The sequence below is a fragment of the Periophthalmus magnuspinnatus genome, chromosome 24 (genome assembly GCF_009829125.3).
Source record: "Periophthalmus magnuspinnatus isolate fPerMag1 chromosome 24, fPerMag1.2.pri, whole genome shotgun sequence".
Classification (NCBI taxonomy): Eukaryota; Metazoa; Chordata; class Actinopteri; order Gobiiformes; family Gobiidae; genus Periophthalmus; species Periophthalmus magnuspinnatus.
The window spans coordinates 16,078,570-16,092,669 of NC_047149.1; positions in this window are offsets into that span (position 1 = coordinate 16,078,570).

Consider the following 14,100-nt stretch of genomic DNA (forward strand, 5'->3'; position numbering starts at 1 on the left):
ATCTCCCGCTCCATCCTTCCCTCACTCGTGAACAAGACCCCGAGATACTTGAACTCCTCCACTTGGGGCAGAGACTCACCACCCACCCGGAGAGAGCAAACCACCTTTTTCCGGTCGAGAACCATGGCCTCGGATTTGGAGGAGCTGATTCTCATCCCAGCCGCTTCACACTCGGCTGCAAACCGCCCCAGTGCCTGCTGCAGGTCCTGGCTTGAAGAAGCCATGGACCACTTTATTTATCCACTTTAAATCCACTTTATTTATTTATTTATTTATTTATTTATTTATTTATTTATTTATTTATTTATTTATTTATTTATTTATTTATTTATTTATTTATTTATTTATTTATTTATCCAATAAATCACAGGCTCTTTAATAATATATACTTAAATGCAATACTGTAAAGGACTCCATGCCAAGTAATAAAATCTCCAAGATACAAACATGGACTCCCCCCAGAAAAGTTCCATAGTGCACCTTTAACATTATTCATTATATCTGCATGAGGTCCTTAGCTGAACTCAAATACTTCAGTGTTTTAAATATATTAATTACATCATATTAGAATGTTGCTGTTGAATATTCCATAGAAGCATTGTGTGTACAACTGTTCTCCCTTTGGTGAGTCTGTCAGGTTAAATCACACAATGAGTGAATATAAATACCTCTAATATATTGCGCTCGACGTTTATTGTCTCCCTCAGGTATTCCTCACACTAATCCAAGCTCATTTTATGACAACAGACATTTGATAAGAAATTTTCTGCTGGCTTTTTACCCACAATGCACCACGCCAAGGCAATGATATGTGTCCAATACCAGCATATGCTCTTTCACCATCCCTCCCTATTGCCTCTTTTTTCAAGTTCCATTAAATGTGAATGCAATTTTCACACCTGTACAGTGTGTCTCATGCACATGAATAATGGGTCTTAGCGGATGTGATAGGCTTTGGGGAGCTCACGACAGCAACGCTGAGAGAAGAAACTGGTTTGACATGTTCATTTATTACCCTTGTGATCACCACTGTAGTGAACATGAGCCATGGGCGGAAATACTGCTCACCTGTGAATACCAGATAGTGGGAGCGGGGGCGGAGGTGTCATTGTGTTAGTAATGCTGCAGTTTGGATTTAAAATGGCAAAATGGGCACAGCTTAAAGTGGAGATTAGACTGCTCACTTCACTAAAACACAGTTACATGATTATATTTAAGATTTTAATAAAAAAAAGTTTCCCTAGTTTTTTTCTAGTTTTGACATTTTGGTTAAGTTTATAATTTGACTCCTGCTTGTAAATGGGCAGCAGATATGACTAACATGAACGTGACAAAAGCTGAAATAGTAACCAGTTTGTTTAGTGAAGTATGGGCCATTATGATTCTTTCTCATTTTGTTATTAAAACAGTTCAAATAGGTTGAGTTTATCAATGCCGTTCATTACAAAATGTATTTCTCAAAAGTCTGAACTCTGCTCCAAACCACATGCTTTTTCTGATTGGCGATCAACCTGTTAATTAAAAAGTACCAAGCAGAGCTCTTAGTTGAGAATTTCATTATGCACTCATAGGAACACCCTCAGGCACAGGGAGAACATGCAAATTGTAAATATGGTGTGCTATTACAGTAATATGACTCATTGGAGAATTCATAACGATATTTTGCAGATAAACAAAACCTGGTCTCCTACACTAAAGGATCATACCATGTTTTTATTCCCACCATTTTTATATAACATATGTTGGTTGGATTTTGTTGGAAAATTGATCCAAAACAGCTTAATAGAAACTGATCCACTGACCTCCTGTTCAAAACTACAGAACTTTTTTTTTTTTTTCCTAAGGGGCTATGTGATATATTTGAATATTACATGTATGACCTGCAGTCTGAATGTTTTGAATAATTGCAGTTAAGCTCAGGGCAGTGGGCAGGGATAGGGGGTAGGTGAAAAAAAATTCTTAAGCACTAAAGCCGTGAATGCAGTACAATGTAGGACTACTCAAACATGTACTAATCAATCAAAATACATACCTTGAATGTTATACTAATGATGGAGTAACACCATTATAAGAAAGGTTTATAAAAGTCAATTCCACATGCTGTTTCTTCCTGCTCATGTTTTCTTCTTTCATTTTCATCCTCTGAATTTTCCAAAGACTTCTCTTTGCAGGGTAAGCCCCATCTCTCTTTTTTGCATCTGTCTCGCAATTTTCTTGTTTCGACTGACTGTGCAGGAAAAAAAAAGTGCCTCTATCCTCCAAGATGAGTTTTTAGATTGCATTTTTTACTTGTATATCAAAGTTTGAGAAACACACAGGTGGCTGCAGCAGGATTGGCCCCAGGATCAGTGGAGCTTTGGCATTTGAGGGAGTCCTACTCTAAGCAGGTGCAAGAAGAAAGGACCATGTATGTTGTCTTTGTCCTGGTGACTGGATTTCATTAAGTAACATATTAAGATCCTGTTGTCCCATGTCTCACCTATTAATTGTGTCAGAGGGGGTTTGGCAATATAAATGAAATATAATTGAACAGCTTAGACTGTAGAAAAGTGGTTCAGTAGCGAAGCTGCCAAGCTGTACTATCAGTCCTTCCAACCACCACCAATCACTCACAAACCACATTCACTGAGCAAGGTGTGTGACGTGTTGTGCTTAAGTCAAAATAATCCTGTTTTCCCTTTACTTCTGCTTGTTAGAAGCATGGCTGAAGTCAAGGTGTCCTTTAGTACATCCTACTGGTCACTTTGCAGACTGCAGCAACCACAGTCTATGTTCCAAACTTCTTATTAACTGTTGTTGCCCTATGTTACGGGGGCCATGCTGCACCATTATACTTCCATGTGCAGCACACTCTAAACATACAATTTTACAACCGGAGAGGTCAGCCGGTTGTTTTAGAGGCTTGCGTGCGTACTGAGGACCACAGCTTACTGAAACAGTGCTGCATAAATCCATATTATAGATCCATTTAGAATTTCTTTGAGGCCCACCGATTGTCCTCCTGCATGGCTTCTCTGAACTCCTCCCAACCCCAAGTTTTTGTCTCTGCGACTGCATAAGCGTTGCACACTTGGCCTGTCAGTACCTTGTCAACAAGGCTCGATAGGACTCCTTCTTCAGCCTGACAGCATCCCATACCTCTGGCGTCCACCACCACGTTCAGGGATTGTGCTGTGGCAGGCACCAAAAACCTTGCGACTACAGCTACGAGCAGCCACATCGACAATGGAGTCAGAGAACATAGCCCACTCAGAGTCGATGTCTCCAGCTTCACCCAGGATGTGAGAGATACTCTCCTGGAGGTGTGAGTTGAAGGCCCTGCTGACAGAGGGCTGCGCCAAATGAGACCCTCACGATACGCTTGGGTCTGCCAGGTCTGCCTGCCTTCCTGCTACCTCCTGACCAGTGCACTGTTGTGGTTAGTATCTCTTCATGAGTGCACATTTTGTGAAGTAAGTGCATTGCATATCTGTTGAGCAGTCATGTAACTCATCTGGTTTCTAGATGCATAACGATAATTCCATAGATAACAATACAGTACTGAAGACTAAGCTGCATAAATGAGGTGTAGGAGTAGGACAAATCTGTTAAAAAACAAATAAATCCATGGGAATCGGACGAGGCAAATTGTACAGAGTGTCAAACATAGCCCAATATATACAGATATTAATACACTGTAGATCTAGGCTTTACTAATTTTGATTTAATATATAAAATAAATATACTAATTTGCAATTAGTTTGTATAAAATGTAGTGTTGTATTGATGTCACCTGCAAGTCTGCTTGCCAAACCATATCCAACTTAACTTCCAAAATCAGATGAGATTTGGCTTTGACACGGACATTTGGCCTCCATTACATTAATTTAATGCTGCCTTAAGAGGAAACCTAACTAAAACTGTGCCTTCTGATCTGGTCACATTGATCTGATTTGAATCAGTATCTTTCCCTATCTTACTTTATTTTACATATAACCTACTTTTTATAGTACCAATGACATACAAATTAAAGGCAAACTTTCTATTCATTGGCAGGAGACTTGACCTGTATGTTTTCCTTTTAACCTGTGAATGAAGTTACAGGTTGTATTTAAACATCTGCTTTTAGACCTTCCACTGCTCCCCCACTTCCACACTATCAACTCTCTGCTCCCTCAGCCCTGTGCCTCCTGCTCCACACTATGAGGCAGTGTGCCAGATGGAGAGGGCTTCAAGATCCAGAACAGCCCAGACTGACAGCTTTCCCCAGTGGACGAATCACCCAGACTCCGGACAGTTGCCTCCCCTGCACCGCACATGCCACTCAAAAAGATATCACCAGACACCGATAAACTTGCACTTAATATAATGAGGCAGGAAAATGGTGGACAGGTACAAGGATGAGTGAAAGGCAGCTTATTAAGGAGGAATGAATGGAGAAATAAACGGAGTGTCAAACAGGTCATATTAAGATATTATATTTTTACCTAAAATTAGCTTATTTCTAAAGAAAATAGAGTTATATAGGGTCAAAATCAGACGCTACTTGACACTGAAACTAGTACCGAAACTAGATATTTGAGCAATTATCAAAACTAAAAAAAAGTCACTTTCACAGGAAAGAAATGAACCTTTCTTGAATAGCTTTAGAATGATCTTGAGCTGTATCAGAAATATCAAACCACATTGACTAATATATTCCCATGGACCACTATGTAACCCACCTGGACGACTGAGGGATTACACAGATATAAGGCCAAAAAAAAGAAAGTACTGCGATTTAATGTTGAAAATCAATTGTCTAAACAACTTATTTAATTTTTTTTACAATCATCGTGCTATCTGAATTGGTCCTGAGTATTGAGCCTATTCCTTAGTATCAAAATCGAATTGGAAATTTTTATATTGTATTTCTTAACACTAAAAGACCCCACAACTGCTTTATCTAGTCTGAAGCAAATATGTTGTGCCTGGATGGTGTGTTGAATAAAAATACTGTAGTTCTAGTCATTAATAGCTAAAAGTGCCCAAAACACAACAATAATTTGTCTTCTTACTTGTGGTTGTAGTTGTGGTAATCGTAAAAGTTTTCGGATTTAATTAAGTCAAACTTTAAGGACAAAAACACATACTTTGCTTTTCTTAGTGGAGCGTAGTGATGTGAATAATGCCGTCTGCAGCTGAGTTACTATAGAATACTAATATGCTCCGTGGTATGGAACTGCTCCCTGAACAGTGGGCATGGCTGAAGGAGGCAGGTGGGCTTGTGCTTCTGAGCAGTGATGTTTGGAGGTTGTTGTCATCACATTGTATTTTGAAACCATTTCCCATTAATACTTTTTAATGTCTGAAGAGTAAAAGCATGTTCACTAAGTCAGCATTATGTAACATGTAAATTGTAGTTGCAGATATATGGTAAAAACAACTTGTCCCTATGGGCTTATCACTGTAACAGAGTCTGGTGGTTCCTGGAGTGCGGCGCCGCAGTAGTTTGATATTGATATTTAGAGGATGATGCCATACACATTTGTTTCACTGCAATATTCACCTATTCACGTTTTTATTCTTGCAAAGGTTTGGAGCTGACACACACTTAGCATATTTCCCACTCATCTTTGGTTATTATTCTATTATTGTTGCCTTATTTTAGAGATATCGATCGTTTTGCCTTTTCGTTGCTCAGACTTGTTTTGTAGCATGACTATCTATCCATATGTCTTCTTTTAAATATGTCCTGTGAAAAAATGAGTGAAAAGTAAGTGTCCATGTTGTTGATGTTGATATTTGGCTTTTTTCCTGCCTTAAAAAAACATTCTGACCATCACAATCTCAGTATATTTACCTCCCTCTCTGATGCCCTGTTGCCCTCTGAGTCAGTGTTAAATCCTGTGTATCCCGAGTCCCCCCTCCCTCCTCCTCCTCCGCTCAGCCTTTTAGCCACGGCGGTCAATAGGGCAGCTCCTCCCCCGGGCCCACACGCTCATATCAATCCAGTTATTCGTATCACAGGTGACGGGGATGTGCTCAAGACTAAATGGATTTTCCCCCAGCTTCTCACCTCTCTGTATCCACCCACGACGCTATGAAGCAACTCAAGAACTAAAATAGACAGTTTGAGTGTAAACACAGAAGTAAAGTTCAAAATTATGGCTTAAAAATACAATATTTTTCTTTTTTTAATTACAGAAAAACATACATGTGTGGGTGTATGAAGCAAACTCCAGGCAGATACTTGAGCAACTTTCATCCTAAATGTTATTACTTTGCCTGAAATGTTCCATAGCTTCTTGGTCACACATTTTTATAAAGCGCTTTTCCACCTTCAAGGCACTCAAAGGCACTCAAGGAACCACTCACTCACTAACTCACACAATCACGCAATCACACACCAGTATATGCAGATGCTGACGATGAGGTGGGTTAAGCGTCTTGCCCAAGGACACAATGACAGCATTCATCTGTGGGAGCTACAGTAGAATCGCACTGCTAACCCGTGGATCAGTGTTTATGTTGAAAGCGGGATTCGAACCACTAACCTTCAGATCAATGGACAAACACTCTACCGACTTAGCTACTGTCAATTATCTTAAAAACAGGCATTTTTAACAAGAAAGTGATTTATAAATAATAACTTAGAGCACGGTGTTGTCTGGGATAACGAGGGAATCCCAAGAACTGGTTTCCCCACCATTAGCCAGCAAGTCAATGAGTAAAATTATACAAAGTGGTTTTCAGCTGTGAATTTCCCCGAAATGTAACACAAATTGGTGAGTGAGTATGTTTTAGCTCTCCAAGCCCTATAGCTAACCAACTAATCCTAGCCATGCTTTCTCAGCTTTTCTCATGGACCAGGCCAGAGCGTGGAATAGGTGATGAGCTTACAATACGCACAGGCCCCCAGGAACATTTCCACATAATCTAACTGAAGTACTGACGCGGAACAGCTCCTCGCGGGGAAAATGGCTATGTTTTTCCGTGGTTGTCAGACAAGATATTCCGTCTACCTGGAGAGAGGATGTACCGGACAGAATTCAGGATTTTTGTGAGTTGCTCTAGGATCCTCTTGTATGTATGGGGAATGTGGTTAGTCTTTGGGTGATAGGTGGAGGTATAGAAATCTGCAGCAGAGCGTGGTATGAGAGAGCTATTGTAATGAGAATGGATGTGTTTATTATGCCCCCTATGTCCCACGCTATAGTTTATCTGGTTTACTGCAGAGGCTGAGGGCTGGTACTGAAGCAGACCAATTGTAAAGTCTCAAGAAGAATTTGAGATAAGATAATACTGGTGAATATAGACATACATAAAAACATCTATAATTAAATACATCTGTTTATATGTGTTTTTTTTTGTGTGTTTGTCCACTGATCCGAATGTTGGGAGTTTGAATCTTGCTCTGATCATTGGTTAAGTGGTCAAATCCACTGATCCAAAGATTGGTCATTGTGTCCTTGGGCAAGACTTTTTAACCCACCTCGTCCCCAGTGTCTGTGTACACTGATGTATGAACGTTTGTGTGAATGGGTGAGTGGTTCCTTGATGTAAAGTGCTTTCAGTGCCTTGAAGGTGGAAAAGAGCTATATAAAAATGTTGCCATTTACCATTGACTATTTAATGTATTTGAGCAAAATTGTCTTTCTTTAGTACAGATATATTGTCTAAGTGGCTCTTGAGGAAATACATATCCGCAGTATGCTGTCTGCATCTAATTATGGAGCGTTTTATTGTTGGATCATCAGTAGCTTTACTGTGACAGTAAAACTCTGCTCTGGTCTTTTCAGACAGTAAAAATCAGTTACAGCACCTTAAATAATAATATGTTTTCTATCAAGTCCATTTATCCTGTGACAGTGTAATTACTCACCCCCTTTACTTTCTAGTGATGACTGATAGATCCTTTTTTTCTTCAATGCCATTTTGAGGACTCTTTAACATTCAAAACAAAACAATATTTCATTTTGAATTGTTAATTGCAATGGCAACAGTCCCAATTCTGTGTCACTTCAAACCTATATAGATAGACTATTAATATAAACTGGTGCTTACAGGGGCCCGAGAGTGAAAAAGGTCTTCTAAACGGAGTGCATGTTTTGTAGATAGATGTAAGCTGAAGTGTGCAGTTTGTGTGTGAGAGCTCTGGGCCTCACTGTCCATCTGAGCGGCCGTGTCCAGGTGAAGAGTCTGCAGGCTAATGGGCTGTGGAATCTCAGGGCCAGAGAAGAAGAGCCATGTTACGACCCACTGCATTTCCTGACAGCGCTCCCTCTTTCTCTTTCTCACTTTTTTCCCTCACCTCCCCTTCATCTCTCCTCTCCTTCTCTTCTCCCTATCTCCTCTCACATTATTCCCTCTCCCTTTCACCTCTACTCTTGCTCTCGCCTTCTTTTTCTCTCTCCCTCCCTCTCTCTCTTCCCCTTTCTTCTCACTCTCCTCTCCCCTCAATCTTTTACCTCTTCCCTCACCTCTCCGTTCACCATCTCCTCTTCCTCTCCCCTACATTGCTTTCTTTTCACACTCTACTTCCTCTATCCTTCTCGCTCTCTGCCTCCTCTATGTCTCCCTCTTTCCTCACTCCCGTCCCTTCCTCTTCTCCCTCTCTCCCCTCACCATTCTCTTTCTCTCTGCACTTTTTCCAACTCCTCTCATTCTCTCCCTCTCTTCTCTCTCCCTCGTCACCATTTCCTCTCTCTTCACACTCTCTCCCACTCCTCTCCTCTCACTCCCTGTCCACCCCTTCTCCATCTTCCCCTCCTCCGCTCTCTCCTTTCTTTCCCCCCTCTGTTTACTGTTGTTACTTTTCTGGAGGAGTCAGAGGAATAGAAATTGCAGGGCGCCCTCTTTCACGCATCCTTGTGCACATCCATCGACTGTCCATCCAACTCCAAATCCCAGAATCCCCTGTTCGGCCCTGAAGTCATTATGTCCACTGCGGATTTGGGAAACTGACACATGGAAACACAATTCATTGTGTCTCATACTGCCCTGCCAATAATTTCATATGTGAAAGAATGATTTTTGTTGTATTACTTTGCTCTTTACTTTACTTTGCTCTGAACTTTGTGTTGAATACTATGTGTCTTAAGCATTGAGGTGAACTTGTTTCTCTGTAAGAATGTGACACATACTTATTTTAAGATGTTTACACTGGAACCTGCTACTTCGGTTACATGATACGGCTCTTCATTTTCAGGTTGACAAGGGGTCTTGTAATACATCTTTTGGTAGTCTTTTCAGTGACTGCAAGCATCTTTTTAGTGACGTATTCTACCTTCCTGTAAACAGCTATCTATATATCCATTTATGACCTTGTACGGACAGTATGTAAAATGGGTTAAGTCCCTATAGGACCAGCCTTCTATAGATAGCATCTTTGTCAGGCTATAAGTACTGGAAAAACTCCCTTGGAACACATGTGTCTGCTGTCTGTAACTTCATTCATCTGATCAGATAAACTTTTTCAACTCTCTACTTGGTCTGCAGTCTTTCCTTCACAATTACAATATGTCTTTTGAGCACCACGTGTAAAGGTTTTTGAATCCAACTTCAAGAGGACACATACTTTTTGGGCCAATCAAATGTACAAAATGCTTTGACACTGGATACACAACATAATTACATGACACAGGCCCAAATGCAAAAATACTTTCACTCTAAGAGCATTGACTTAAAATGTAGTTTTTAATTGTACAACTCAATTACTGCTGTAGTTTCAATGCGTTTCAAGGTTTTGGTTTCTGCACTTCACTGTCACAGTTCAGTTAATGCATATGTTTCTAAAAATGAAATGAATAGTAAGAAATTGGTGAATCAGTGCACTGTACTAAATGATGTAATTTATCTTCTACTTATTATTGTGGATGTGGGTGGATGTCTTTGGGTTATGGGAGAAAGTTAAAGGGGACATATTATGTAAAATTGGCTTTCAAGAGCTTTTAACAAATGGTGTGTCCTCATCATTAGCTTACTAGACAGCAGTAAGCTAATGGGGCGACAGTAGCTCACTTGGTAGAGCCATTTCCCCGACGATTGTCTGAGAGAATCTGTGCACTGTTCTGTTGGTAACGTCTCCTGCTAACACTTGAATGACACAAATGAAATCACGTAACATGGAAGAACAGACTGATGGTGATTTCTATGGACCACTGGGTCAACAGATCAATACTGCACCAACACAAACTTGTTTCGCGTTCCTCTTCTTTCTCCTCTCTTCCCGTAGATTCTTTGTAAATTGATTCCGTCAGCTTCATTGGTTTGAAATAAACATTTGCCTAATGGCACCGAAACAAGCAAAGAAGACCCGCAGACTTAGTAATGAGCAATTGATCTTCCATTTGGTCTGGTATCAGTGACCTGCTCGTCCTTCCCACAAAAGAGCTTCATTGTAAAGAATCACTCAGTTCACACTAAACCACTGTGACTTCATTTGTTATTTGGCTTTGGAGTTTTTAGTAATGAGAAACTGATTTACAAGCCTTATAAATGTGAATTAGCTGCATAACTGTTTGGAGCTCAACAGTGACCGCCCACCCCATGGTTCCAAAAGTAAATTTCCCATTCATTTTTCTCATAGACTTTCCAAAAAATAAAAGTTTGAAAGCTTGTTCAGGGTTAATCAGCTACGTGGTAACTAATGACCACAAGACTATAACTATGTAAAATCTGTAAATACTGTGACTTTATAAACCATGAAGTTATTAAAACATTTTCAGAATCTGCCTTTCTGGACTTATAATAACTGTGTTATGGATATTAGTTAGCACATAGCTGCTTTAGCCTCCATAATGCTTTTGAACACTTAATATTTGAACTTTTCGAAAAGTCTATGGGAAAAATGTAAACAGCAAGCCACATTTTACATGATCTAACTAAAAAGAATACTGTGTTGGGTATTATTTATTAAAGCAGATTTCATTGCTATACTTCAGTGAAATGCTATACTTCTTCACTTTTATATCTGTAAAAGCAAAAATGAAGCACTAATTAGCCATTACAACTTTGAGCAACTTTTGAATCTTTTAATATGAAAAACTCAAGATTTGGCCCTTGAACAAAATCTATTAAGGGTTTGTTGAGAAATGAACTCAATTTGAAGTCCTCAAGTACACTTTCTAGGGATAAAAATGAGCTCATAGATTTGAAAGAGTCTTAAAAACTCATAGACAGCTTTTAGCAAATCTAATACTTGGACTGAAGATTAAGACTCCATATTATAATTAGCCTACTCACTCTTAGCAAAGTGTCCTTGAAGGTTTTGCTACTTAAAGAGGGCATATGGTTTTTCTTGGGTATTTAGCTTTATTTTACATTTTAATCATTATAAACTGCAAAATTGATCCAAAAAAGCTGGTAATTAAAAATGGGACCATTAACAACATGAGAAAGTTTCTCCAAGTCTAAAAAGTGCAGCGCTGATAAGTCGTCCCTCTTCCTAGTGGCTCACTTTCACTTTAACAGCAGCAGATCTGTATTATTATTTTTTATTTTGTTTCACCATACAAGTATGACCCAGAATCAGAACTTTTGGAGTAAACACAGGTTAGTATAGGGAGTGGGCGGAGATAGGGGATAGGTGAAAACAGACATTTTCTGTGGATCCAAGCCTGTGGTACAGGACAAACAGGATTACTCAAATATGCCGCATGAATCAATCAAAATACAACTCTCAACTGATGAGGGAACAATACTATAGCATGGTTAAAATCTATTGTACTTTTAAAGATTTACTGGTGAGTTACAGTTTATGGGTTATATTGTGAACAGGACATAGGCGCTAGCTAACAACTTGCCCCTTTAAGAGTATTTTGCTGTCATGGTGTGATGCACCGTGTAATTTTGGCCTCAAACTGTTGGAGTTACTGTGAGACTGGAGTGTCATGGCCGACTGAGAAGGCTGGGCTCCTCATGGCTATGACAACTATGAAAGAAATATCAGACACAGAGCAGAGATAGAAAAGCACATATATGGCTAGGTTAGCAGAAGCACACTCAGTCACACTGTCATACAAAGAACAGGGCCAGTGTACAAAAAGGAGGTGAGGAGGTTCAAGGTTACTGTGCTCTGTGTGGGCTAGTTAGCTCTTAGCTGTTGGCGTAGTACCTGTCACTCAATGCAATGAAGGGTAACCCAAAGGAGCTCATTGTGCACCAAAGCTTCATAAAATAAACAACAAAATGTATTCATGATAGTCAGTCAGTCAACATTTTTTTCTCAATATTAATTTGTAGTATCATTTTCATATGATATGCAGCTATAAGTAAAATGTTCCTCAGAAGTGTACGTGTGCTTGTCGTATGTTTAGGTCCTAAGTGGGATTTGTTGAAAATAATGGTGTTTCATAAAATGTTGGATATTACTTTTCATTATTTAAAAGCAAAGCAAAATCATCTAGCATGAAAGTCCTGAAGCATAGTTTTGGATTTAGTGAGATTTAATTATATGATATGAAGATTACACTATTCATTTTCATATTTTGTATGTCTTTAGGACTTTAGGACCAATCAATTCACACAACAAAGGGGCTCTTTCTTCAGAAAAAAAAAAAAAAAAGATGAATTAGAAATTTCTGAGAAACACACAATTAAAAAATAAAACTGCACAAACTTTGCCTTGCTCAAACCAAAAATTCCAGATATTTTGGAGAAATTAAGATTCTTCATGTTGCAATCCTAAAAATAGCTATTTTTGATACAGATGAAACATGTTTGAGCTATAAATGTAACTGTAGCTGTGACTAATGGTACGCACAGGCTCTGAGAGGGGTGATGTTATTCCAGTGAGCAAAGACTAACATTAAATTGCTTCAGAGCGGTGCTAATATAATGAAGAATAGAGATATTGATCCATACTCCCACCACGATGATCGGCTAACACGCCTGTCAGCTTTCTCTTCTTCAGCCTCACACTGGAGCAAGGGAAGTAACATGTTCAATAGCCTATGCATACTTGTCAAGGGAAAAAGGACAGCTGCACATTTTGAGTTGAGTTTCACCTCTCATGCAAGTGGCATCCTAAAGGAAAACTGTCTACACTAGGTCTTTAACAATCTTTTTTTTTTTTTTTTTTTAGAGCAACATGTTACTGTATATATAGTAATAGCATAAACTGTACAAATATACAGCATATACGTACAAGTGGAAGTTCTAGTTGTATTATGTTGACCTTGTGCTGTGCAAGGCTGACTGTTTGTGCACTGTTTGACGCATGTCTAAATGTGTGTATGTGTGTATAAATGTGTGTATAATAAAGAATAATCACTGGGCTTGTGGAGAAGTGTCCTCACTGTCCCATGATGATGACATATGAAGCGCGCCCGTCGTCTCATGATGATGATGACACTAATGCATTCACAGCCCGTTTGCTCGCTCTGATCTTCACACCAGGCAAAAGGGACAGGCCAATAACACCAAACAGTGCAAAATGGATGTCTTGGCCCAGGTTGTATCCATCTCGAAGAGCTGTTTTCGCAGGGTGAGCGGTCATTAGCGAAGGACTGATATAATGAGACTCGTCTTCTCTGGTGATGGGCAGTTTAATCCAGACTGAGAGCTGCCTCAAGGGCCTGAGGCGAAGCACATTTACACTCATGTAGAAATAGCAGTCATGAGAAAACACAGGGGAAATGGTGTGAGATCGATATGACGCCACAGTGAGTGAGTGACAGATTTCAATAATACCAGATGACAATATAAAGGGGACTGTCATTGAGGGTAAACAAGTTCTAAACAGTGTAAAGTACTTTCAAAATTTAACGTTAACCTTGAATAAATGCTTTAGTCCTGTTGCTTAAGGTAAGATATACATTTTTAATTACCCATCCTTCAATCAGTGCCATTGGGGCAACATGTACAGCGCTCAGGGACTATCTCAGGTCTTGAGCCAGATTTGGTTAAGACCACCTAGCTCGAGAATCTTACTTATAGTGCATGTTTTGTTTTGTATCTGTTTTTTGCTGATTAGTAAAACATTGAAATACTAACTAAATTCTAACCGTGGTGTACAACTGCACTCAAAAAATGAAATGTTTTGAATATTTATGTGACCTTTTCACTAATTTATGTTGATCCAAATAATTTCAGTTTTATTTTGTAAATTTAGCACAATATGATACGATGCAAAACATG